Source organism: Arachis hypogaea, chromosome 20 (assembly GCF_003086295.3).
Source record: "Arachis hypogaea cultivar Tifrunner chromosome 20, arahy.Tifrunner.gnm2.J5K5, whole genome shotgun sequence".
Taxonomy (NCBI): Eukaryota; Viridiplantae; Streptophyta; class Magnoliopsida; order Fabales; family Fabaceae; genus Arachis; species Arachis hypogaea.
In genome coordinates this window covers 13,203,132-13,228,750 of record NC_092055.1, presented here as the reverse complement: position 1 = coordinate 13,228,750, position 25,619 = coordinate 13,203,132, and the positions used below count along the sequence as shown (strand labels likewise).

The 25,619-nt window shown below is 37.7% G+C and overlaps 2 non-coding genes across 2 annotated transcripts; both read right to left on the bottom strand.

Annotated features, from left to right (window-relative positions):
- Positions 1-19,289: 19,289 nt before the first annotated feature.
- Positions 19,290-19,396, bottom strand: LOC112787698 (small nucleolar RNA R71). Its single transcript, XR_003195096.1, has one exon. It is a non-coding gene; the product is annotated as a small nucleolar RNA R71 (small nucleolar RNA).
- A 5,795-nt stretch (positions 19,397-25,191) lies between these two features.
- LOC112787889 (small nucleolar RNA R71) lies at positions 25,192-25,298 on the bottom strand. Its single transcript, XR_003195275.1, has one exon. It is a non-coding gene; the product is annotated as a small nucleolar RNA R71 (small nucleolar RNA).
- Positions 25,299-25,619: the final 321 nt, after the last annotated feature.

The following is a 25,619-nucleotide window of genomic DNA, read 5'->3' as shown; positions in this document are numbered from 1 at the left end:
GCATTCGGTTTCCTCTTCTCTCTCTCTGGCCGAACCGGTTTGCAAGAAGAAGAAGAAGTTTAGCTTGGTTTTTGGTTTTCAACCGTGGAGGCTTCCCCCTCTATAAGTAAGGGAGAACAGCCAGGGCTTGAAGAAAGGAGTGAGAGTGCAAGGCACACTGTTCACATAGCTACCTAAGCTAACAGATTTTCTTCTCCTTCAATGTATTCTATTTTGTATTTTTCTGTTTAATTTTGTCTGTCTTGAGTCTCATGGAAAAAGGCAAACAGTGAGGTTTGTAACTAAAAGCCATAGAGCGGAAAAAGGCAGAGAGTACAAAATTAAAAGAAAAAGCCATAGATGTCCTTAGAAGTCCTTTGTACATCTGCGTTGTGTTTCATGATTCTGTGGGAATTCCCTTGCAAGTTGGGTTAGCACTTTGCAGTGGAAAGCTTGACAGTGACCAAGTCAAGTTCAGGATTGGGGATTAGATTCTGGATTGTCCCAGATAGGAAGGGTAGTTTCTAGGGAGAATTGGTGCTTGTAATCAAGAATGATTATAGTGAAATTTCATCATCTTTGTGATGGAGACTGGATGTAGGCTGCACTGCACTTAGCAGCTGAACTAGGATATATCTGGGTGTAATTTTCTCTCTCTTCTACTCCATTTCTGTTTCTGCCAAGTGACGAGACAAAAAGAAAAAGTCTCGTGCCAGTGAGGGTTCGATGCTCGATTCCTTGTTCCCGGCTTTCATGAGCTATTTTCTTTTGCAAGTTTACTTGTACTTCATTTTTATGATTTGAATTAAGGAAATCCAATTCATATTTGTTCTTAAAAGATTTTTTTACTTTTAACCAAGTAGGCAACAACATTTTACATTTAGTTTCATTCATATAGATAGGTTGCATTTCATACATTTTACCATTCCTCTTTACTCTATTATAGCTTCTCTTGAGCTTAGCATGAGGACATGCTAATATTTAAGTGTGGGGAGATTGATAAACCACTATTTTATGGTTTATCTTATGCTCAATTGAGTGGTTTATATCAATTCTTTACTCACTTATTCATATGATTTGCATGGTTTTACATTTTCCTTCCTGAATTTGTGCTATGATTGAAAACATGTTTCTTTGGTCTTAATTTAGCTAATTTTAATCCCCTCTTATTACCATTCGATGCCGTGATATGTGTGTTAAGTGTTTTCAAAGATTATAGGGCAGGAATGGCTTAGAGGATGGAAAGGAAGCATGCAAAAGTGGAAGGAAGACAATAAACTGAAGAAACTGCTAAAGCTGTCCAGCCTGACCTCTTGGTACTAAATCGACCATAATTTGAGCTACAAGGATCCAAATGACACAGTTCTAGTTGCGTTGGAAAGCTAACGTCTGGGGCTTCGCAATGATATATAATTTGTCATAGCTGCCTTGAAGTCAGGTGGCGCGAACGCATGGATTACGAGGACGCGTGACCTGGCAAAAACCCAATCCACGCTAACGCGTGGACGACGCTTCCGCGTGACTTTGCAGCGACGTGTACGTACCAGAAATCGCTGAGGGCAATTTCTGAGCTGTTTTTGACCCAGTTTTTGCCCCAAAAAACACAGATTAGAGGCTATAAAGTGGGGAAATCAATCCATACAACAAGATACAACAATTCATACAACTTTTATAATTCACAATTTTAGGTTTTAGATGTAGTTTTAGAGAGAGAGGGAGGCTCTCTCCTCTCTCTTAGGATTTCTCTTAGGTCTTAGAATTAGGATTTCTCTTATTTTATGGTTATTACTCCATTCTAGGTTCAATATTTCTTTAATTTATGTTTCTCTTTTACTTTTAGATACTCTAATGCTTTTACTTGTTAATTATTTATGTTGCCAAATTGGCTTATGAATCTTTCCATGTTAGATTTGAATATTCTATTTAATATAATTTGAGGTATTTCATATTCATGATTGTTTTATTCTATTTATAATGCTTTCAATTTAATTTAAGATTTATTCCCTTTTTTCTTTGGTTAAGTAATTGGTAACACTTGAGTTATCAGACTCAGCAGTTGATTGAAAATTAGGAATTGCTGATTGATTTGGATCGCTCTAAAGCTAGTCTTTCTACAGGAGTTGACTAGGACTTGAGGATCAAATTGATTGGTCAACTTGAATTTTCTTTATTTAGTAAGGATTAACTAAGTGGGAGCAATAACAATTCTCATCACACCTGATCAGGATAACTAGGATGGGACTTCCAGTTCTTATACCTTGCAAGAGATTTTTATAATCATTAATTTATTTTTCTTGCCAGTTAAATTACTTGCTCCTTATTTCAAAAACCCATAAATATACTTTTTTCCATAACCAATAATAAATTATACTTCCCTGCAATTCCTTGAGAAGACGACTCGAGGTTTAAATACTTCCTTTATAAATTTTATTGGATTTTGTTACTTGTGACAACCAAATTTTTGTACGAAAGGATTCTCTGTTGGTTTAGAAACTATACTTACAACGTGGTTAATTTTATAAAAATTTCTTTACCGGCAGAAATCCGGTCGTCAAAATGGCACCGTTGCCGGGGAATTGCAAACGTGTGCCTTATTATTGGTTACTGTAAATATTTTATTTTGCTTGTTTATTTGTTTTTATTTTTGTTTCTAATTTTTATTAGTTACTATGAGTTCTCACCCCCATCGCTTTGAGTTTAGTTCTAATATTGTTGTAAGGAATGGAAGCTATAACAGGAACATGGATCAAGGTCGAAACAATCACAGATGGAAGGAGCCACGAGGATCTGATCAACCCTTTCGGTAACAACACCTTCCAAGATACCATAACCAACAACCATTTTGTGATGCATACTAAGACAATAGTTATGGCGGACCTCTTCGTGACAACCAACCTCCACCAAATTGCTATGGTCAAGAGCCATTCCGAGGTGCGTACCAAGATGATAGATATGGTGGACCCCCTTGTAGTTACCAACAAGTCCTATCATATGCTTATGAACCACCTCCACAACATACCTTTGAACCACCAAACTCACAAGCCCCTTTACACCATTCACCTCCATATGACTCTAACCCTTATCCACCCCAACCTCCACTGGATGACAACACCCTTGGTGTTATTCACCAAGGGCAAATAGAGCTTCATACCACCCTTGCCTCTATCACTAGTCTCACCTCTACTCTTCAAGCTCTTATATCCCGCATGGACCAATCCTCTACCTCGAATACTCAGCCCTCAAGCTCTGGTGCACCACCACCCTCTATGGAAGACATCAAGGAGGAGTTTGATTTTGTACCAGAACAACTGGAGGAAGTCATAATTATTGAAGAGGAAGAAGTGGTTGAAGACTTAGGAGATGCGGAACGTCCATGGGAAAGCCCAGTCATAGAGCCCTCTTCTAAGGAGTTTGAATTTGATGTTGAGGAGGGTGTACAACCTCCAAGGCATATCATGGTTGAAGACTTTGAAGGGGATGATCAAGAGATGGATTCAATCATTGATGAATGCTTATCTACATTTGAATCCTCTCCTATTGGACTTGACATGGAGATTAAAGAAGAAGAAGCACAACCTCCCATGCCCTTGGTGAACAATGAAGAAGAGATCGAATTGGAAGAAAGCTACCAAGAAGAAGAGGTTGGAATTGAAGAAGTTTGCAAGGAGGTGGAAGTTGTCAAGGAAGAGCTCAAGGGAATGGAGCTGGAAATCACCTTGCCAAAGTTGTTGGAGACCTCTCCCCCAAAGCCATCACCGTCCATTCCTTCATTCAAGTGGGTAAATCTCTCATCTTTAAGCTTAATTAGCCCACTTGAATATGCTTTGCTTGAGACGGATGGGCAACTTAGAGCTCTTTGTGACTATAAGATTAAGAGGGAGATGATTAGTGGTAGGAAATGTCATGCAAGGTTCAATATGGTTGCATGTTCCAAATTGAAGTATAAGGGTTGGTATAATTCTCAATTGAATGGGACTAGGAAGTTATTTGGATATCTCAGTGAGAATTCGGATTGCTTACCACCCGGGTGGAACAAAGATGGTCAACGAGAAGACGGGTGCAAAAGCAAGGTTTGGGACCCCGGAATTCATTCTAGCAATCAAGACTCTTGGGGCCTTGTCACTTGCTTTAACTTGCTTGAAGGATTTATGCAACTAGTGTGGGATCCCAGAGGATATTGGAATTGCAAACATTGCTGGAGATTCCTGGATGAGTTCAAGCACAAGCCACCATAACAAAGGACTCACCAAATGTCCAACTTAAGGACTTTAACTAAAAGTGCTAGGTGGGAGACAACCCACCATGGTATATTCTTTCCTTTTTGTTCTTAGTTTTATTTTATTTTCATTCGTGTTCATTCATAATTTCTGCATAGTCATCTGCATTCTGCATTTTGCATACTGCATAAAAAAAAAAAAGAAAAATGCACGCGACGCGTAAGCGTCGCTGACACGTCCGCGTCATATGTGCTTTCAAACCAAGAAGAAAAGAGGCAGAGAGTCACGTGAGAGCGTGGCTGGAGGCGTGCCTTAGGCACAAGCATACCCACACGACCGCGTCACCCACGCGACCGCGCCGTTCTGAAAAATAGCCTCCCACGCGACCGCGTCACCCACGCGAATGCGTGGCTTTGCAAAATCGACGTAAAGAGGTATATGGCAGCAAGTTATGGTGGAGTAGGGATGGAATGGTGCTAGAAGCACCAGCCCTATCACGCGAATATGTGCCCCACGCGTCCGCGTCATTTTCAAAATATGGCCATTCACTCGATCGCGTCAACCACGCGAACGCGTCACCCCAAAATTTGGCAAAATGAGTATAAAACAGAGAGTTGTGCGTATGCGAGGTTGCACTCGCGCCAATAGCACAAATCAGGCCACGCGATCGCGTGACCCACGCGTCCGCGTCACCTGAACTTATCTCCCACCACGCGATCGCGTGACCCACGCGTCCGCGTCACATGCGACGCACAACTTATTCAGATCAGCCAAAATATCTTATCTTTTCCTTCTCAAATCTAAATCTTTTCTTTTCCTTCTTATTTCTTTCTTCTTCCTTCTTCCTTCTTTATTCCTTATCACTTTTTACTCTCCCTTCCTTATTTTTCACATACACTATCAAGGTTCTTTTCTTTCTCTCTTTATTTTTATTTTTCCCTTTATTATTTTTATTAATGTTTTCTTATTCTTTTTCTTTTCACTTTCTTTATCTATATTTTCTTTTTCTTTCTTTTCTTTTCTTTATTCCTTTAATTGGTGTTAGAAATTTAATTGGGTGATTATTTACTTCTATATTTTGCTTGTGAGCTATTGTGGAATTGTTTGACAATTAATATTACTTCTTAAAGGGTTGCTTGCATGTTCAATTTAATACCTTCAATAACATATTCACCATGCATGCTATGTGTTTGTGAAAAAGCCCGTATGGCATTCCACATTATTTTATATTATTCTATTCTACTACTCTAATGCATTTTTTTTCACAAAATCCCTTTTATATTTTATTGATTAAAATATAATTGTCAATACAAACAGGTTGTTAGTTTGAAAGAGTTGGTAATCTAACTTGGACATTGAATGCTTGATCTATGCTACTCATGCCTTTGCCAGCATGCCAATAAACATCTTGTATTTAATAGCCATCACATGCACTTGCTATATTTTCATTGATGAACTTTTCACATGTAGTCATGACCATGTGTTAACGACATCCTTCTTTATCGTGCATTGATTATCACTTATACTATCCTCTTCCTTGCTCTAACCCTTAGCTTTAAAAGTTACTTTCTTTTTCCCTTTTCAGGATGGCCACCAAGAAGGGTAAAGAGAAAGCTACTCCCAAATCACCGACAAGAAAAGGAACAAAAAGAGAACTAGCTGCGGAGCCACCCGCCCACTTGTACATCTCTGCATGCACCGAGGACGGTGCAATCTTTAAGTGTGGAGAGGTCGATACCGACTTCCGTGGGTTATTTACCTTCTTCTCAACACCAATATTTTATTTTCTTTGTTTGTTCATTGTTGCATTTGCATGTTTGATTGCATATTTGTTTGATTTTGTGCATATTTTACCACTACTCGGTTAAAGTGATATTTTCTTTTTCAAGAAACTTTTTATAGCATTTCACTAATTTGATTTAAAATTTTTGATAACTTGTCTGAAGAAATATTATTTTGGAACATGGTTTAGAGCTCGAACACACAAAACCTGTGAGATTTTGAGCCTATTTGAATTGGTTGCATTCTATCAACCAATATTTTATTTTTGGTGTGTGTTTTTCTCTCTAAAATTGTGATATTTGTCTTGCTTAATTCTATATTTCCATTGTTTGATGTATGCATGCACCTACGTGATTGAGGCCTTCGTTTCACTGAGCTTACATACCCATATGGCCTTACCCTTTCATTATCCTTTGCAAACCAATTTGGGCCTATTATACCCCTTTGTTCTTTACTTTAGCTCATCACTAACTCTAAGCGGAAAACAATAATGTCCTTAATTTGAATCCTTGGTTAGCTTAGACTAGTGAGAGTGCTTATGATTTAAGTGTGGGAAAAGTGGGTTTGGAAACGTTTGGTTTAAGAATTGGGTGTTATATATCTTTATGAAAATGTGAAAGAAATGTTTAGGACATGTTCATGCATTCAATAATTTAATCATATGCATTGAGAAAAAAAAAAGAAAGAAAAAAAGAAAATATATATATAAAGAAAAAAATAAAGGAGAAAAAGAAAAAAAAAGCAAATAATAAAAGGGGACAAAATGCCCCAAAGTAAATGTTGGTAGCAATGCATATGAGTTGTACTAAAGTTGGAATGCATGAATATATGGTAAACATAGTTAATGGGCAGTTAGATTTTGCATTGTAATTACATGGATTGTCTAAAGTTAGGTGGAAAGTTTAAGTTAATTAAGGATTTAGATTTTAGTCCACTTGACCAAATACATTCCTACCTTGACCCTAACCCCTATTACAACCCTTAAAAGACCTCTTGATATGTGTATTTGTGCATTAAATTTGTGTTGATTGGTAGAAGAAAAGCAAGCCATAGAAAGCAAGGTTAGTAGAGAATTGAGAGATCGAACCTTAAACACCTGAGTGATTAGAGTGCATACACTTCCAGTGAGGGTTCGATGCTCGATTTTTTGTTCCCGGCTTTCATGAGCTATTTTCTTTTGCAAGTTTGTACTTCATTTTTATGATTTAAATTAGTGAAATTCAGTTCATATTTGTTCTTAAAAGATTTGTTTACTTTTAACCAAGTAGGCAACAGCATTTTACATTTAGTTGCATTCATATAGATAGGTTGTATTTCATACATTTTACCATTCCTCTTCACTCCATTATAGCTTCTCTTGAGCTTAGCATGAGGACATGCTAATGTTTAAGTGTGGGGAGATTGATAAACCACTATTTTATGGTTTATCTTATGCTCAATTGAGTGGTTTATATCAATTCTTTACTCACTTATTCATATGATTTGCATGGTTTTACATTTTCCTTCCTGATTTTGTGCTATGATTGAAAACATGTTTCTTTGGTCTTAATTTAGCTAATTTTAATCCCCTCTTATTACCATTCGATGTCGTGATATGTGTGTTAAGTGTTTTCAGAGATTATAGGGCAGGAATGGCTTAGAGGATGGAAAGGAAGCATGCAAAAGTGGAAGGAAGACAATAAATTGAAGGAACTGCTAAAGCTGTCCAGCCTGACCTCTTGGTACTAAATCGACCATAACTTGAGCTACAGAGATCCAAATGATGTGTTTCTAGTTGCGTTGGAAAGCTAACATCTGGGGCTTCGCAACGATATATAATTTTCTCTAGCTTCCCCGAATCCAGGCGACGCGAATTCATGGATCACGCGGATGCGTGACCTGGCAAAAACCCAATCCACGCTAACGCGTGGACGACGCTTCCGCGTGACTTTGCAGCGACCTGTACGTACCAGAAGTCGCTGAGGGCGATTTCTGGGCTGTTTTTGACCCAGTTTTCGGCCCAAAAAACACAGATTAGAGGCTATAAAGTGGGGGAATCAATCCATACAACAAGATACAATAATTCATACAACTTTCATAATTCACAATTTTATGTTTTAGATGTAGTTTTAGAGAGAGAGAGAGAGGCTCTCTCCTCTCTCTTAGGATTTCCCTTCGGTCTTAGAATTAGGATTTATCTTAGTTTATGGTTATTACTCCATTCTAGGTTCAATATTTCTTTAATTTATGTTTCTCTTTTACTTTTAGATACTCTAATGCTTTTACTTGTTAATTATTTATGTTGCCAAATTGGCTTATGAATCTTTCTATGTTAGATTTGAATATTTTATTTAATATAATTTGAGGTATTTCAGATTCATGATTGTTTTATTCTATTTATAATGCTTTCAATTTAATTTAAGATTTATTCCCTTTTTGCTTTGGTTAAGTAATTGGTAACACTTGAGTTATCAGACTCAGCAGTTGATTGAAAATTAGGAATTGCTGATTGATTTGGATCGCTCTAAAGCTAGTCTTTCCACAGGAATTGACTAGGACTTGAGGATCAAATTGATTGGTCCACTTGACTTTTCTTTCTTTAGTAAGGGTTAACTAAGTAGGTGCAATAACAATTCTCATCACACCTGATAAGGATAACTAGGATGGGACTTCCAGTTCTTATACCTTGCAAGAGATTTTTATAATCATTAATTTATTTTTCTTGCCATTTAAATTACTTGCTCCTTATTTCAAAAACCCATAAATATATCTTTTTCCATAACCAATAATAAATCATACTTCCCTGCAATTCCTTGAGAAGACGACCCGAGGTTTAAATACTTCGGTTATAAATTTTGTTGGGTTTGTTACTTGTGACAACCAAATTTTTGTACGAAAGGATTCTCTGTTGGTTTAGAAACTATACTTACAACGTGGTTAATTTTATGAAAATTTCTTTACAGGCAGAAATCCGGTCGTCAAAATGGTGTCGTTGCCGGGAAATTGCAAATGTGTGCCTTATTATTGGTTACTGTAAATATTTTATTTTGCTTGTTTATTTGTTTTTTTTGTTTCTAATTTTTATTAGTTACTATGAGTTCTCACCCCCGTCGCTTTGAGTTTAGTTCTAATATTGTTGTAAGGAATGGAAGCTATAACAGGAACATGCATCAAGGTCGAAACAATCACAGATGGAAGGAGCCACGAGGATCTGATCAACCCTTTCGGCAACAACACCTTCCAAGATACCATAACCAACAACCATTCTATGATGTATACCAAGACAATAGTTATGGCGGACCTCTTCGTGACAACCAACCTCCACCAAATTGCTATGGTCAAGAGCCATTCCGAGGTGCATACCAAGATGATAGATATGGTAGACCCCTTGTAGTTACCAACAATTCTCATCATATGCTTATGAACCACCTCCATAACATACCTTTGAACCACCAAACTCACAAGCCCCTTTACACCATTCACCTCCATATGACCCTAACCCTTATCCACCCCAACCTCTACTGGATGACAACACCCTTGGTGTTATTCACCAAGGGCAAACAGAGCTTCATACCACCCTTGCCTCTATCACTAGTCTCACCTCTACTCTTCAAGCTCTTATATCTCGCTTGGACCAATCCTCTACCTCGAATACTCAGCCCTCAAGCTCTGGTGCACCACCACCCTCTATGGAAAACATCAAGGAGGAGTTTGATTTTGTACCAGAACAACTGGAGGAAGTCGTAATTATTGAAGAGGAAGAAGTGGTCGAAGACTTAGGAGATGCGGAACGTCCATGGGAAAGCCCAGTCATAGAGCCTTCTTCTAAGGAGTTTGAATTTGATGTTGAGGAGGGTGTGAAACCTCCAAGGCATATCATGGTTGAAGACTTTGAAGGGGATGATCAAGAGATGGATTCAATCATTGATGAATTCTTATCTACATTTGAATCCTCTCCCATTGGACTTGACATGGAGATTAAAAAAGAAGAAGCACAACCTCCCTTGCCATTGGTGAGAAATGAAGAAGAGATCGAATTGGAAGAAAGCTACCAAGAGGAAGAGGTTGAAATTGAAGAAGTTTGCAAGGAGGTGGAAGTTGTCAAGGAAGAGCTCAAGGGCATGGAGCTGGAAATCACCTTGCCAAAGTTGTTGGAGACCTCTCCCCCAAAGCCATCACCGTCCATTCCTTCATTCAAGTGGGTAAATCTCTCATCTTTAAGCTTAATTAGTCCACTTGAATATGCTTTGCTTGAGACGGATGGGCAACTTAGAGCTCTTTGTAGCTATAAGATTAAGAGGGAGATGGTTAGTGGTAGGAAATGTCATGCAAGGTTCAATATGGTTGCATGTTCCAAATTGAAGTATAAGGGTTGGTATAATTCTCAATTGAATGGGTCTAGAAAGTTGTTTGGATGTCTCAGTGAGAATTCGGATTGCTTACCATCCAGGTGGAACAAAGATGGTCAACAAGAAGACGGGTGCAAAAGCAAGGTTTGGGACCCCGGAATTCATTCTAGCAATCAACACTCTTGGGGCCTTGTCACTTGCTTTAACTTGCTTGAAGGATTTATGCAACTAGTGTGGGATCCCGGAGGATATTGGAATTGCAAACATTGCTGGAGATTCCTGGATGAGTTTAAGCACAAGCCACCATAACAAGGGACTCACCAAATGTCCAACTTAAGGACTTTAACTAAAAGTACTAGGTGCGAGACAACCCACCATGGTATATTCTTTCCTTTTTGTTCTTAGTTTTATTTTATTTTCATTCGTGTTCATTCATAATTTCTGCATAGTCATCTGTATTTTGCATTTTGCATTCTGTATACTGCATAAAAAAAAAGAAAAATGCACGCAACGCGTAAGCGTCGCTGACGCGTCTGCGTGACAAGAGTATATACACACCTAGTGACAAGAGTGTATACATCTAGTGAGGGTTCGATCACTCAATTCTATGTTTTCACCCTTCTTATCATGCATTCTTGCAAGTTGCTTCTTTTTGATGAGTTGAATCAATTCTTTAGATTTTTGATTGCATTGAGTCATTTCTTTGCCTAGCCCTATATGTTTATACTCTTGCTTGGAAATTTGATTGTTTGTTTTCACCAATTCAATAGGATACTATAGTATAGATAGATATATAAAGATATTATATAGCATAGATGCATGCATATAGATAGTTGCATTCAATAAGTTGTTGTCCTTTTATCCTTTTCCTTAGTTGGTTTTACATGAGGACATGCTATTGTTTAAGTGTGGGGGAATTGATGAGTCCATATTTGATGGTATATTTTGAATCAATTTGGATGGATTCTAGCATATGAACTCACACTTAAGCACTCAAATAGCATACTTTTGTGTTATCTCCCTAATTTGGACATAAATGTGAAAATATGCTCTTTTGTACTTATTTTGACTAATTTTATTTCATTTACCTTCCATTTGATACCTTGATGTTATTTGTGAGTGATTTCAGATGAATAAGGTAGGAATGGCTTGATGGGAATGGAAGAGGAGCATGCAAAAGGGAGAAAGCATGAAGAAAATAAAGGAGGAGAGCTCAGCCATGCGTGCGTACGCACAAAATGGAAATCAGCATGCGTGCATGCACACAGCTACTTGTGCGTACGCACGAGAACCCAAGCAGAGCGAATCCAGAGCATCGTGAAGTGTGCGTGCGCACAACCATCTGTGCGTACGCACAAGTGGAAATCCAGCGAAGTGTGTGGACGCACACATCTGTGCATCCGCACAGGTCCCAGTGCGTGCCTTCATTGAAAATGCACGTGCACTCGCGATTTTGGGGCTTCCTTGGCCCATTTCTGAAGGCTTGAGGCTGGTTTGAGAGGTTATATGAAGGGGAAATGCAACACTTATGAAGGGGGCCATCTTAGAATAGGAAAAACACAAAGTAGGAGTAGGAGTAGTGTAGATTAGGAAATTCTCTCTTAGGTTTAATTAGGGTTTGTAGCATTTTATACTTCAAGTTTGATTTTGGATTATAGCAATTGCATTGTAAGTATTTCTTTAATTTTTCCTTCAATTACATTTCTTGTTCTACACTTTTATATATTTTACTCTCTTGTCAATATTCACATAGTTTTGCAATTTTGAATTCCTAGTTGTTTAATTTGATGTTTGATGGCTTTTATATGTTTGTTTGAGTTGCTTTTATTGATTTTGATCATTCATGGTTCATAGCTTTTACCATTTTCCCAATTTTGCCATGTTTTATGTTTATGCTCTCTATGTGTTTGATGAAATGCCAAGTTTAGTTATGGGGTAGATTTCCACCCCTTAGCTTGGAAAAATGAGTTTATGGATTACTAGAGCTATAATGTCCAACATTTAGTGGTAATTCTTGGGGAGTTAGTTGATTCTTATTTCCATTAAAGCTAGCCTTTTTATCAACTAGTTTGGTAAGTTGGTTAGAACTTATGGATTAAGGTCAGTTATGCTTGCTTGACTTACTCCTCGATGGTTGGGGTTAACTAAGCGAGATTAACTCATGATAATTATCATAGTTGTGGTTATGGCAAGGAAGAGATTCCATAATTCATCCCAAGTCAAGGTTTCATTTATGTTTTAAACCACTTTCCACTCACTTTAAAGCTTTACTTGTTCATATTACATACATAGTTCTTTAGTTCTTTTATTAGTTTATTAATTACAATTTTGAATCGTTCTTTTATCTCTTTATTTGTTTGCTTCCTTATTATTGAAAACACCCCTTGTTTTCCACAACCAAAATTGTGTGCACTTATCGGCATTAGTTCCTAGGGAGAACGACCCGGGAGTCGAAATAATCTCGGTTATAAATTAGTTTGAATTGTGACATTATCTTGAATTGAATTTTGATTGAGAGGATCCATTGCCAGTTTGGACTATACTCACAACGGAATTACTTTATCTAGTTTTCCGAATCGGCATAAATTCTCTCTTGTGAATAGTGTAAATACTTGATTTTTGATTTGCTACTTAAAACTAATTATAGATACTACTTTTCTCTTTAGTTAGTCTTAGTAGTCGTTGATTGTTGAGTGGTTGATGTGTGGAAAACGATCCAACATGAAACTCACCGGCAAGTGTACCGGATCGCATCAAGTAGTAATTACTCACATGAGTGAGGTCGATCCCACAAGGATTGAAGGATTGAGCAATTTTAGTTAGGTGGTTAATTTAGTTAAGCAAACAGTTGATGATTTGAGTGAATTGTGATAAACAGAAGCTAAATTGCATGAAACTAAAAGGAAGAGGGGAAATTGACAGAAACTTAAAGTGCAAACGAGTAAATTGCTTGAAACTTAAAGTGCAAGAAAGTAAAAGAGCTTAATCTTAAAGAGCAAGTAATGTAAATGAATGAAGCTTAGATTGTAAGAAATGTAAATAGCTGAAGCTTAGAGTACAAGAAATGTAAATTACTTGAATAGTAAAGGGATATGGGAGCTGGGATTTAGAATTTAACAAAAGAATGTAAAGAGAGATTAAGCAGAGAAGTAGAAGATGAACTAAGTTACTGAAGATCTAAACAGAAAAGTAAAATTGCTTGAAGAATAAAACAGAAAGTAAACTCAACTCAATTGTAGAATCTAGGAAAGAAATTCAAGATCTCAGGGGATCAATGAGACTAGAAAGTAGATCTAGATCTCAATTTCTTCCTTGATCAATCAGAAAACAATTTGCAGAAGAAATGTAAATAGAACAGCAAATAAAACTCATATCCAATTCTTAGAACAATTGAGAAGAGAGGTAAAAAATGATTCTCAAACTTAGAATCAATGAAGCTCTTCAATCTCAATTCAAATTCCAAGAACAGATAGCAAGAGTTGCAGAAGAAATGAAAATGAAGGCAGAAAGCTAAATCTAATTCCCAATCCTTAGAATTATGTAGAAGAAAACAAAGATAAATTGTAGATCAAGGATTGAAACAGAATTCCTTCAATCTCAATCCGAAATTTAAAAACAGAAAATAGAAATTGCCAAAGTAAGAACAAGGAGGAAGAGAACTCAGCTCTCAATCCCAATTCCCAAATTCAAAATGAAAGCTAAAGTGAAAACTAAAATTCAGCTAACAGGTAAAACAAAAAATGAAAGAAGGTCCTTCTACAAATCAAACTAAGTCCTATTTATACACTTTCTAATTTTGATTTTAGAATTTGGAGTGGGCTTTTCCATTTGGTGACGGATTGGATCCAAAATGGTAATTGAAGTTGGAAATGGACCAAGGCACCTCCAGGGGAGCGCTCAGTGATGTAACTTAACGTAGCGCTCCCTTTGCTTTGTGTTTGGGCTTGTTTTGTTGCATCCAAGCCTTGCTCATAGCGCTCAGTGAACTAACTAAACGCAGCGCCTTTGCTTTGGAGTGGGCTCCCACTTCGAGCCTTGCTTCTCCCAATTTGGCCAATTCCCTTTGTGAAACATTGTAGCACTCAGTTAAGGGAATTAACGCAGCGCCCTTGCCTTCCTTATGTAGCGTTTCCTCCTTGCTCCCTTATGTGCTTGGTTCGAGCCTTGGTGAGTTCACTTTGGCCCATTTTCTTAGTGAGCCTTGTAGCACTTCTTCCTTGCCGGCACAAGGTTCGAACCTTGGCTGGCTCCATTTTGGTGTAGCGCGCCTTGATTTTCTTTGAAATAGAGCATGAAAAAGTTAACTAAGTTAACTGAGCGCTATGCCTTTGCCTTTTTCTCTTGGGCGCTCAGTTACTTGTTTCAACGCAGCGCCATAGGCCTTTGTTCCCTTGGCTTTGGTGTTGGTGCTCTAGCGCTCAAATAGAGAGCGCTATGCTCAATTAGTGAGCGCCATGGCCTTGCCTTGGTTGATGCGCCATGCTTTTGTTTCCTTAGGCCACACTTTCCTTGTTTCTTTCTTTTCTTCACCTACAAGTAATTAAAACAACCAATCAAAGCATCACCAAATTCACAAGGTTTATAAATCATTCAAAAACCAACTAATTCAAGCTTAAACCTCATGATTTAGTGTCAAATAATTAATGGTTGATTGAATTGACATAACCATGCAATTTCACTCCAAATTACTTACTTATAATGTAAGAAAGTGCATAAAACCTAATGAAACAAGTGAAAAATGCTTGAAAAGCTAGCATAAGATGACTTGTCATCAGTGGTTCTTGTTTACTTGCATATTTTTGTTTTGCTTTTCATAATTGCATGGTTTTCATTGCCTTCTCAGTTGAATGACACGGTTACTTCCAGACCCAAGCTTGGCCACTTTTAATCCAAAAATTGAAAGAACTTTAACTCATATAAGGTAAGCTCGGCGCCGGTGATGAGCGGATAATTTATACGCTTTTTAGCATTGTTTTTACATAGTTTTCAGTATGATTTAGTTAGTTTTTAGTATATTTTTTTATTAGTTTTTAAATAAAAATCACATTTCTGGACTTTACTATAAGTTTGTGTGTTTTTTTGTGATTTCAAGTATTTTCTGGCTGAAATTGAGGGACTTGAGCAAAAATCATATTCAGAGGTTGAAGAAGGACTGCAGATGCTGTTGGATTCTGACCTCCCTGCACTCAAAGTAAATTTTTTGGAGCTACAGAACTCCAAATGACTCGCTCTTAATTGCGTTGGAAAGTAGACATCTAGGGCTTTCCAGCAATATATAATAGTTCATACTTTGCCCGAGTTTAGATGACGTAAATTGAACGCCAGTTTAATGCTGCATTCTGGAGTTAAATGCCAGAAACAGGTTGCAAAGTGGAGTTAAACGCCAGAAACAGGTTACAAACTGGCGTTCAACTCCAAGAGAAGCCTCTAAACGTGTAAAGCTCAATGCTCAGCCTAAGCACACAACAAGTGGGTCCCGAAAGTGGATTTCTGCATCATTTACTTATCTCTGTAAATCCTAGTAACTAGTTTAGTATAAATAGGACTTTTTACTATTGTATTTACATCTTTGGAACATCTTTGGATTATCTTTTGATCCTTTGATCACGTTTTGGGGGCTGGCCATTCGGCCATGCCTAGACCTTATCACTTATGTATTTTCAACGGTAGAGTTTCTACACACCATAGATTAAGGTGTGGAGCTCTGCTGTTCCTCATGAATTAATACAAAGTACTACTGTTTTCTATTCAATTCAAGCTTATTCCTATTCTAAGATATCCATTCGCACCCAAGAACATGATGAATGTGATGATTATGTGACACTCATCATCATTCTCACTTATGAATGCGTGCCTGACAAACACTTCCGTTCTACATGCAAACAAGCTAGAATGAATATCTCTTAGATATCTAATACAGGGGACCGAGTCCGAGATATTAGAGTCTTCGTGGTATAAGTTAGAACCCATGGATGGCCATTCTTGAGATCCGGAAAGTCTAAACCTTGTCTGTGGTATTCCGAGTAGGATCTGGGAAGGGATGGCTGTGACGAGCTTCAAACTCGCGAGTGCTGGGCGTAGTGACAGATGCAAAAGGATAGTAAATCCTATTCCAGTATGATCGAGAACCGACAGATGATTAGCCATGCAATGACAGCGCATTGGACCATTTTCACAGAGAGGATGGGATGTAGCCATTGACAACGGTGATGCCCTACATAAAGCATGCCATGGAAAGGAGTAGGAATGATTGGATGAAGACAGCAGAAAAGCAGAGGTTCAGAGGAACGAAAGCTTCTCTATACGCTTATCTGAAATTCTCACCAATGAATTACATAAGTATCTCTATCCTAGTTTATATTTTATTTATCTTTTAATTACTAAATCTCCATAATCAATTGAATCCGCCTGACTGAGATTTACAAAGTGACCATAGCTTGCTTCAAGCCGACAATCTCCGTGGGATCGACCCTTACTCACGTAAGGTTTATTACTTGGACGACCCAGTGCACTTGCTGGTCAGCTGTGCGAAGTTGTGACAAAGAATTAAGATTATGAACGTGCGTATAAAGTTTTTAGCGCCATTACCAAGGAATGGAACCGTCACGATTTCTGTGCACCAAGTTTTTGGCGCCATTGCCGGGGATCGTTCGAGTTTGGACAACTGACGGTTCATCTTGTTGCTCAGATTAGGTAATTTTATTTTAATTTTAAGTCTTTGTTTTTGTTTTATTCTTTTTATTTTCGAAAACTTTTCAAAAAAAAATATTTTCAAAAAAAAATTTATTCTTATTCGGAATTTTTAAGAATGAATTCTAGTGTTTCATGAAGCATGTTGAAGCCTGGCTGGCTCTAAAGCCATGTCTAAATTCTTTTGGACTGAAGATTCAACTAATCACTTCAATGCATGTAATATCCTGCTGAAGCTTGGCTGGCCATTGGCCATGTCTAGTGTTTTGGACCGGAGCTTTCACTGAAAGCTTGGCTGGCTAGTGAGCCATGTCTAATTCCTGGACTGGAGCTTTAGACTAACAGTGCAAGATTCCTGGAATTCTTATTAAAAATTTTGAAATCCTTATTTGCTTTTTCCAAATAATTTTAAAAAAATTACAAAAAATTTTTATAAAATCATAAAATCAAAAATAATTTTATGTTTCTTGCTTGAGGCTTGTGTCAATTTTTAAGTTTGGTGTCAATTGCATGCTTATCTCTTTCTTGCATTTTTCAAAAATTCATGCATTGCATTCTTCATGATCTTCAAGTTGTTCTTGGTAAGTCTTCTTGTTTGATCTTCATATTTTCTTGTTTTATGTCTTTTCTTGTTTTTCATATGCATTTTTAATTTGTTAGTGTCTAAATATTGAAAATTTCTAAGTTTGGTGTCTTGCATGTTTTTCTTTTCTTAAAATTTTCAAAAATAAGTTCTTGGTGTTCATCTTGACATTCATAGTGTTCTTGCATGCATCATTTGTTTTGATCCAAAATTTTCATGCATTAAGTCTTTTTATTGTTTTTCTCTCTCATCATTAAAAATTCAAAAATAAAAAAAATATCTTTCCCTTTTTCTCACATAAATTTTCGAAAATTTGAGTTGACTTTTTCAAAACTTTTTAAAATCTAGTTGTTTCTTATGAGTCAAATCAAATTTTCAATTTAAAAATTCTATCTTTTTCAAATCTTTTTCAAAAATCAAATCTTTCTCATTTTTCTTTTATTATTTTCGAAAATTTCAAATTAATTTTCAAAATCTCTTTTTTATTTTTATTTCATATTTTCAAAATTAATACTAACCATTGATGTGATTGATTTAAAAAGTTTTTAAGTTTGTTACTTGCCTAGTAAGAAAGGTTCAATCTTTAAATTTTAAATCATATCTTTTTAGTTTCTTGTTAGTCAAGTAATCAACTTTAATTTTCAAAATCAAATCTTTTTAAATTTCTTTTTCAAATCTTTTTCAAAATAAATTTCAATCACATCTTTTTCAAAATCAATTTCAAAATCTTTTTTTTACATTTTGTCTTTTTAAATTGATTTTCAAATTTTTTTTCAAATCAATCTTATCTTTTTGTTTCAATCATATCTTTTTCAAAACTACTTAACTAATTCTCTCTCTCTAATTTTTGAAAATCCCTTCCCTCTTTTTCAAAATTCCTTTTTAATTAACTAATTGTTTTAATTTTAATTCAATTTGATTTCAATTTTAATTTTCGAATTTTTTACTTTAAATTTTAATTTTATTTTATTTAATTTTTCGAGTTCTTCTCTATCTCATCTCCTTCTATTTATTTATTCATCTACTAACACATCTCTTCCACCCAAAATTCGAACACCATCTTCCTCTCTGTGTTTGAGTTTTTCTATTCTCCTTCTTAAATTCTTCTCTTCTTATACTCACATAAAGGAATCTCTATACTGTGACATAGAGGATTCCATATTTTCTTTTGTGTTCTCTTCTTTTTCATATGAGCAGGAACAAGGATAAGAACATTCTTATTGAAGCTGATCCTGAACCTGAAAGGACTCTGAAGATGAAGCTAAAGCACAACTCTCTGGAGAAAATCTGACAGAAATTTTTGAAAAAGAAGACAACATGGCCGAAAATAATAACAATGCAAGGAAGATACTTGGTGACTTTACTGCACCAAATTCCAATTTACATGGAAGTAGCATCTCAATCCGTGCCATTAGAGCAAACAATTTTGAGCTGAAACCTCAATTAGTTTCTCTGATGTAACAGAACTGCAAGTTTCATGGACTCCCATCAGAAGATCCTTTTAAGTTCTTAACTGAATTCTTGCAGATCTGTGACACTGTTAAGACCAATGGGGTTGATCCTGAGATCTACAGGCTTATGCTTTTCCCGTTTGCTGTAAGAGACAGAGCTAGAGTATGGTTGGACTTTCAACCTAAAGATAGCCTGAACTCTTGGGATAAGCTGGTCAAGACTTTCTTAGCCAAGTTCTTTCCTCCTCAAAAGCTTAGCAAGCTTAGAGTGGATGTTCAAACCTTCAGACAAAAGGAAGGTGAATCCCTCTATGAAGCTTGGGAGAGATACAAGGAACTGACCAAAATTGTCCTTCTGACATGCTTTTAGAATGGACCATCCTGGATATATTCTATGATGGTCTGTCTGAGCTATCGAAGATGTCACTGGACCACTCTGCAGGTGGATCAATTCACCTAAAGAAAATGCCTGCAGAAGCTCAAGAACTCATTGACATGGTGGCAAATAACTAGTTCATGTACACTTCTGAGAGGAATCCTGTAAGTAATGGGACGCCTCAAAGGAAGGGAGTTCTTGAAATTGATACTTTAAATGCCATATTGGCTCAGAACAAAATATTGACTCAGAAAGTCAATATGATCTCTCAGAGTCTGAATGGATTGAAAGAATCATCCAACAGTACTATAAAGGCATCTTCTGTAGAAGAAGCTTATGATCCCGAGAACCCTGCAATAGCAGAGGTGAATTACATGGGGGAACCCTATGGAAACACCTATAATCCCACATGGAGAAATCATCCAAATTTCTCATGGAAGGATCAACAAAAGCCTTAACAAGGCTTTAATAATGGTGGAAGAAACAGGTTTAGCAATAGCAAGCCTTTTCCATCATCCACTCTGCAACAGACAAAGAATTCTGAGCAGAATCCATCTAGCTTAGCAAATATAGTCTCTGATCTATCTAAGGCCACTCTAAGTTTCATGAATGAAATAAGGTCCTCCATTAGAAATTTAGAGGCACAAGTGGGCCAGCTGAGTAAAAGAGTCACTGAAACTCCTCCCAGTACTCTCCCAAGCAATACAGAAGAGAATCCAAAGAGAGAATGCAAGGCCATTGATTTAATCACCATGGCCGAACCTACAAGGGAAGGAGAGGACGTGAATCCCAATGAGGAAGACCTCCTGGGACATCCAGTGATCAACAAGGAGTTTCCCTCTGAGGAACCAAAGGAATCTGAGACTTATCTAGAGACCATAGAGATTCCATTGAACCTCCTTATGCCATTCATGAGCTCTGATGAGTATTCTTCTTCTGAAGAGAATGAAGATGTCACTGAAGAGCAAGTTGCCAAGTACCTTGGTGCATTCATGAAGCTGAATGCCAAATTATTTGGTAATGAGACCTGGGAAGATGAACCTCCCTTGCTCATCAATGAACTGAGTGATCTAGATCAACTGACATTGCCTCAGAAGAAACAGGATCCTGGAAAGTTCTTAATACCTTGTACCATAGGCACCATGACCTTTGAGAAGGCTCTATGTGACCTTGGGTCAGGGATAAACCTCATGCCACTCTTTGTAATGGAGAAACTAGGAATCTTTGAGGTGCAAGCTGCTAGAATCTCATTTGAGATGGCAGACAACTCAAGAAAACAGGCTTATGGACAAGTAGAGGACATACTAGTAAAGGTTGAAGACCTTTACATCCCTGCTGATTTCATAATCCTAGACACTGGGAAGGATGAGGATGAATCCATCATCCTTGGAAGACCCTTCCTAGCCACAGCAAGAGCTGTGATTGATGTGGACAGAGGAGAATTAATCCTTCAACTGAATGAGGACAATCTTGTGTTTAAAACTCAAGTATCTCCTTCTGTAATGGAGAGGAAGCATGAAAAGCTTCTCTCACTGCAGAGTCAACCAAAGCCTCCAAAGTCAAACTCTAAGTTTGGTGTTGGGAGGCCACAACCAAACTCTAAGTTTGGTGTTGGGAAGTTCCAACCTTGCTCTGATTATCTGTGAGGCTCCATGAGAGCTCACTGTCAAGCTATTGACATTAAAGAAGCGCTTGTTGGGAGGCAACCCAATGTTATTTAATCATATCTATTTTATTTTCTCTTTGTTATTTCGTGTTTTATTAGGTTGATGATCATGTGAAGTCACAAAAACTACTGAAAAATCAAAAACAAAATGAAAAATAGCATTAAAAATAGCACACCCTGAAGAAGGAGCATACTGGCGTTAAACGCCAGTAAGGAGCATTTGGCTGGCGTTTAACGCCAGAACAGAGCATGAAACTGGCGTTAAACGCCAGAAAGAAGCAGTAGTCTGGCGTCTAAACGCTAGGATTGCACCCAGAGGAAAGGTGCCGTTAAACGCCAGAAACAAGCATGGAAGTGGCGTTAAATGCCGGAATTGCACAATAAGGGTGTTTTACACGCCTAATTGAGGCAGGGATGTTAAGTCCTTGGCCCCACTTGATCTGTGGGCCCCACAGGATCCCCACGTAACCCTATTCTCTCCTCTTCACACCTTTTCACAACTCTCTTCCCCAAATGCCCTTCACCAATCACTTCAAACACTTTTCTCCATCACCTCTTCACCACTCACATCCATCCTCTCTTCCCCAAAAACCCTACCTACCTTCAAATTCAAACTAATTTCCCTCCCAAACCCAACCCTAATGGCCGAAACTTCACCCTCCCCCCACTCCTATATAAACCCCTCATTCCTTCTTCATTTTCACACAACACAACCCTAAATTCACCTTTGGCCGAAAACACCTCCCCTCCATCTCCTCCATTTCTCTTCTTCTCCTTCTTCTTTATTTCTTCTTTTGCTCGGGGACGAGCAAACATTTTAAGTTTGGTGTGGTAAAAAGCATTGCTTTTTGTTTTCCATAACCATTAATGGCACCTAAGGCCAGAGAAATCTCTAGAAAGAGGAAAGGGAAGGCATTTGCTTCCACCTCTGAGCCATGGGAGATGGAGAGATTCATCTCAAAGGTTCATCAAGACCACTTCTATGAAGTTGTGGCCAAGAAGAAAGTGATTCCTGAGGTTCCTTTCAAGCTCAAAAAGAATGAGTATCCGGAGATCTGACTTGAGATCCAAAGAAGAGGTTGGAAAGTTCTCACCAACCCCATTCAACAAGTCGGGATCCTAATGGTTTAAGAATTCTATGCAAACGCATGGATCACTAGGAACCATGATCAAAGTGTGAACCCAAATCCAAAGCATTGGCTTACTATGGTTCGGGGGAAATACTTAGATTTCAGTCCGAAAAATGTAAGGCTGGCGTTCAACTTGCCAATGATGGAAGAGAACGCACGCCCCTACACAAGAAGGGTCAACTTTGATCAAAGGTTGGACCAAGTCCTCATAGACATATGTGAGGAAGAAGCTCAATGGAAAATTAACTCAAGAGGCAAGCCGGTTCAACTAAGAAGGCATGACCTCAAACCAGTAGCTAGGAGATGGCTAGAGTTCATTCAACGCTCAATCATTCCTACTAGTAACCGGTCTGAAGTTACTATAGACTGGGCCATCATGATCCATAATATCATGATTGGAGAGGAGGTGAAAGTTCATGAGATTATACCTCAAGAACTCTACAAGGTGGCTGACAAGTCCTCCACTTGGGCAAGGTTAGCCTTTCCTCACCTCATTTGCCACCTCTGCAATTCAGCTGGAATTGACATAGAGGGAGACATCCTCATTGAAGAAGATAAGCCATCACTAAAAAAAGGATGGAGCAAACAAGAGATCATGGACCTCAGCAAGAGCATGAGGAAATTCCCCACCATGAAATCCCTGAGATGCCTCAGGGGATGCACTTTCCTCCACAAAACTATTGGGAGCAAATCAACACCTCCCTATGAGAATTAAGTTCCAACATAGGACAATTAAGGGTGGAGCACCAAGAGCACTCCATCATCCTCCATGAAATTAGAGAAGATCAAAGAGCTATGAGGGAGGAGCAAGAAAGACAAGGAAGAGACATAGAGGAGTTCAAGAGCACCATTGGTTCTTCAAGAAGAGGAAGACGCCACCCTCACTAAGGTGGACTCATTCCTTAATCTCCTTGTTTATTTATTTTCTATTTTTCGGTTTTTGATCCTTATGTGTTATTTATGTTTGTGTCTTTACTACATGATCACTAGTGTCTAAGTGTCTATGCCTTAAAGTTATGAATATGAATCTATCACCTCTCTTAAATGAAAAATATTTTCATTACAAAAGAACAATAAGTACATGGTTTTGAATTCATCCTTGAAACTAGCTTAATTATTTTGATGTGGTGGCAACACTTTTTATTTTCTGAATGAATGCTTGAACAGTACATATGTCTTTTGAAGTTGTTGTTTATGAATGTTAAATATGTTGGCTCTTGAAAGAATGATGAAAAGGAGACATGTTATTTGATAATCTGAAAAATCATAAAAATGATTCTTGAAGCAAGAAAAAGCAGTAAATACAAAAGCTTGCAGAAAAAAATAGAAAAAAAAAGCGAAAAAAAAAGAAAATAGAAAAAGAAAAAGCAAGCAGAAAAAGCTAAAAGCTCATAAAACCAAAAGGCAAGAGCAAAAAATCAAATAGCCCTTAAAACCAAAAGGCAAGCGTAAATAAAAAGGATCCAAGGCTTTGAGCATTAGTAGATAGGAGGGCCTAAAGGAATAAAATCCTAGCCTAAGCGGCTAAATCAAGCTGTCCCTAACCATGTGCTTGTGGCGTGAAGGTGTCAAAGTGAAAACTTGAGACTGAGCGGTTAAAGTCAAGGTCCAAAGCAAAAGAAGAGTGTGCTTAAGAACCCTGGACACCTCTAATTAGGGAATTTAGCAAAGCTGAGTCACAATCTGAAAAGGTTCACCCAGTTATGTGTCTGTGGCATTTATGTATCCGGTGGTAATACTGGAAAACAAAATGCTTAGGGCCACGGCCAAGACTCATAAAGTAGCTGTGTTCAAGAATCAACATACTGAACTAGGAGAATTAATAACACTATCTAAACTCTGAGTTCCTATAGATGCCAATCATTCTGAACCTCAATGGATAAAGTGAGATGCCAAAACTATTCAAGAGGCAAAAAGCTACAAGTCCCGCTCATTTGATTGGAGCTAATTTTCATTGATATTTTGGAATTCATAGTATATTCTCTTATTTTTATCCTATTTGATTTTCAGTTGCTTGGGGACAAGCAACAATTTAAGTTTGGTGTTGTGATGAGCGGATAATTTATACGCTTTTTGGCATTGTTTTTACATAGTTTTCAGTATGATTTAGTTAGTTTTTAGTATATTTTTATTAGTTTTTAAATAAAAATCACATTTCTGGACTTTAATATGAGTTTGTGTGTTTTTCTGTGATTTCAGGTATTTTCTGGCTGAAATTGAGGGACTTGAGCAAAAATCAGATTCAGAGGTTGAAGAAGGACTGCAGATGCTGTTGAATTCTGACCTCCCTGCACTCAAAGTAGATTTTCTGGAGCTACAGAACTCCAAATTGCGCGCTCTCAATTACGTTGGAAAGTAGACATCCAGGGCTTTTCAGCAATATATAATAGTTCATACTTTGCCCGAGTTTAGACGATGTAAACTGGTGTTGAATCGGGCTTTTGTGCGCACCAGCCGGCTAGCTTTTGTGGATAGTGAATCGGGCTCCCTTGAGGATCACTCCAATTCACTATCACCATCCATCTGTGACTATCATTCTCCAATCAATGAGGAGACTCTATATTCATCTGTGGGAGTACTAAACTCTCTTTGAATGACTCAGGTGACACCGTCATGGCGGACCCACCTCAAAGAATTACCTTGAAGGAGGCCGGAGCTCCTGATCTTGACTTGCAACCGCTTCAAATTCTGTATCTGGCTTTAGATCCAAATTTTGAGCTCAAGTCTGGCACGATAAACTTGCTCCCTAAACACAATGAACTGCATGGGGAGGATCCTCTGAAGCATTTAAAGGATTTCCAAGTTACATTTGCAACTGCAAGAAGACATGGGGCAGATGAAGCCGTAGTGTTGGTCTTCGCTTTCCCTTTCTCTATGGAGGGAAAAGCGAAGGAGTGGTTTTATACTCAACTGGGTGAAGTTAGATCCAGTTGGGACTTGTTGCGTAAAGAATTTTTGGAAAAATTCTACCCTCCTCAGAAAACAGACAAGTTGCAAAGAGAGATCTCTTGCATTGTGCAACGAGATGGGGAGACTTTGTATGAATACTGGGAGAGATTTAAGAAGTTGCTAGAGGCTTGCCCTCACCACAGGATTGATGAGTTGGTTCTTATCAGTTATTTCTGTCAAGGAATGCATCACCAAGACAAGCTCCTCTTAGATGCCGTGAGTGGAGGCCATCATTTGATTTTAGCTCACTTACCCCAAAATAACCTACCTTTCACATCACCCTTGTTAGCCCCCTTGAGCCTTTAAAATCCCTTTTATTCTATTTAGCCACATTACTAGCCTTAAGCAGAAAAACAAAATAAAATCCCAAGTTGAATCCTCGGTTAGCTTAAGATAGAAAATTATGAATAGATGTGGGAAACCTATTGGGAATATGGATGATAGAAACAAAAGGTAGAAGAGTTAAAA